This window comes from Pristis pectinata, chromosome 12 (genome assembly GCF_009764475.1).
Source record: "Pristis pectinata isolate sPriPec2 chromosome 12, sPriPec2.1.pri, whole genome shotgun sequence".
Classification (NCBI taxonomy): domain Eukaryota; kingdom Metazoa; phylum Chordata; class Chondrichthyes; order Rhinopristiformes; family Pristidae; genus Pristis; species Pristis pectinata.
Genome location: NC_067416.1, coordinates 36,522,793 through 36,525,819, shown reverse-complemented (window position 1 = coordinate 36,525,819; position 3,027 = coordinate 36,522,793).

Sequence of the window (3,027 nt, the reverse complement as noted above, 5' to 3'; positions counted from 1 at the left end):
TGAAGACACACATCTTACTTGATTTAACATTTTCAGCTGTTAGTTCAGTTCATGACCCTGCATGTAATTTAGAGGTCAGCTTTAGAGGCAGGATCTCCATTTGATGAATTACTGGGTATGTGGCCTGTAGATCGATCGGGGAAAGGGTAATGCTAATCTCCAGAGAAGGAGCACTCTGACGAGGGCTTTGGGGCAGCCTTTAGAAGAAGGCTATGTATAGTGGTACATCACATGCATTTGTCTGCATGCAGTGTCAGAAAACATGAAAGAGTCCAGCACCAACCATGTATGAACCTGGAGCTCAAGCCTTCCAGCAACGTTTCAACACTTACAAAGCCAACCATCGAGCAGCACCTGATGGTTGATTTCTCATCTTGCATCACAGCACACCCAGTAGGTGCCCAGCATCCAATTGCTGCAGGTGAAACTCAGGCTGGTGTCTTGCATTCTCAGCTTGCTCTCATCCAAACCTAGGCTGCTCTCGGTGCCAATGTTTAAAGAGGTTTGCAGGATGTCATGCAGTCCAACAATCTGTTCACTAACAGATAGCTAGGATGGTTGAAGCACTGCCCTGGGGGAATGGGAACAAGTTGATGGAGCACAAACTTGTTGTGCTCTTGAGCGATATTGTCTGTAATCCCGCTGTTGTCACTCCACGAGTGGTTCGCCAGCTCCCTGGTCCAGACAGCTGTTGTTCACACTGAGAAAATGCAGTATAGCTCTGAGTTGGGTCTAGAGCTACTTGAAGTGGATCCCTGAGGCAGTCTGCAGTCTCCTCCCTGCACAGTAAGCAGCAGATAAGATAAAGCCCTAAGGTATCATTAGGTAAAAGGGCTCACTAATGCGTGCAGAAGACAGACACCAAAGTAATGAACAAATGTGATAAGTTGATATCTCTATGCAACTTGGCACACTTTAGTTTATAAAATTGGTTTGGAATGTTTATTCTTATTGGCTTCTACTATTGCATACTTGCCAAGCACATGCTGTGTTGGCCAGCAGCAGAGGCAAAGTGAAATCTGGGACTGTTGGTGAATGAAGAATTGGCCATGGATTAGTAGTGCTACAATTGGATGAGTTATTTACAGACAACCCAGCCAGAAAAATGATGTTATTCCTTCCTTTCTTTTACTCTTCTGAAAATTCCTCCTCCTCCTTACTATCATCATGTTCCATAGCTGCACACTATTTGATTTTTGGTAAGGGCTGGGCCTTAAAATAGCAGGTTTTGCTGCATACCAGGGTGTATTGAGACTTATTTCTTCATTTAGCAGACATTGTTTCAACAAGCCAGTGGTCTCTATCATATTTTGTGTGGCATATTGCATTTTGTTTTAAGGATGTTGCCCTGGTCTGGCGTCGAGGGCGATGCTGTCAGTCACCTCTTGTCACCAAGAACCACACTTTGGTTTATTGTGGTGGCACATTGAGAGCATCTTACTTTGTCTCTACTGGGCATTGATCTCTGTGATATTGTGTATGGACACTTACCTACTAGATAGTGTGCAAGTCCCAGGTTATGACAGGGTTCTGTTCCTGAGAACTGTTTGTAACCCAAACTGTTATATGTCAGAAATGAACAAAAACAGTGCAAGGGAGAGGATCACAGAAAAAGCTCTGATGGAGGAGCGAGCAGGTGCGGGAAGACTGGCTGCCAGCTGGCCTCACTGACTCAGTGAGTGAGTGAGTCTGCTCAGTGCTCCCAGCTCTGCGCGGCTCAACCCAACTCCCGATTGTTGTACTTGGGGTGGGGGGGGGTGTGCAGTGGGGAGAGAAGGCACGTGGAAGTGCCCCATTCCCATGTGGCAGAAGATGCCTGCAGCAGCCAGCAAATCCATCCTCCTCCATCCTTCTGATCTCCCAAACGCTTGCCATCCATAACTTTGGTGCTTGTAATCTGTAGATAGCTTTTCATTTGAAGTACCTCTCTGACTTGCACATTGCACCACTGGAACTGAGTCTTATGTTCAATCTGACGTGGCTGTTTGGTAAAAAGGAGTGAATTCATGGAATCTGGTAAGTACATGACACGGGAGGAGAGCTTTCATCCCTTTGTGTTCACTGGTGGTCAAAGAAGTGTTATCGACCTAATTCCACCTCCTTTGCCCAGCCGAGCTCTTCTTGTAAACATCCTGGCAATTTTTAAATGTGGTGAAGTTTTCTGCCTGTACCATTCTCTCAGATGGGAAATTCCAGATCTCTACCACCTTTTCGGTGCAAATATTTCTCTCTATCTACTCTAATCCTTCTACTAATTACCTTAACTCCATGACCCCTGGTTTTTGATCTCTCAGCTAATGGAAATTTGCCTGTCCTATTTATTCTAGCCAGGCCCCTCCTGGATTTATAGATCTCAATTAAGCCTCTTTTCAGGCTCTCCTGTTCCAAAGGAAACAACTGCGGCCTATCCAGTCTTTCCTCACAATATCCTGACAGTCTCCTCAAAAATCTCATCAGCACCCTGTCTAGCAGAATTCATCTTTCCTGTAAAGTGGTGACTAGAATATACATAATACTCAAACTGTGGCCTGACAAGTCTCGTATTTACCTTCCTATTCTTATATTCTGTGCCTCGGCTAATAAAATAAAATATCACTTATACCTTTTTTTAACCATCTTTCCTGCTACCTTTAGGAACCTATGGACTTACCCTACAAGGTGCTTCTTGTTCCTCTGCATTTCTGTGTATCCTTCCATTTATTGTATATTCCCTCACTTAAGCAATTCCTCAAATACATTACCTCAAACTTCTCTTAACTTCCATTTACCATTTTTTCCACTGTTTTTATTCCCCTGAAGTTAAAATCTTTCCTTCTATCTGTCTGTTGTATTATCTGCAAACTCCGTTGTCATGCCCCCTACATTTAATTGTAAATCATTAATATATACAACAAAAAGCAAGGGACTGAATACTAAGCCTTGTGGAACCTCGCCACTGACAACTTTCCAGTCACAAAAATACCTGTCAGTCATTACCCTCTGAGCTAATTTTGGATCCAGTTTGTCACTCTCCTTTGAATCCCACAC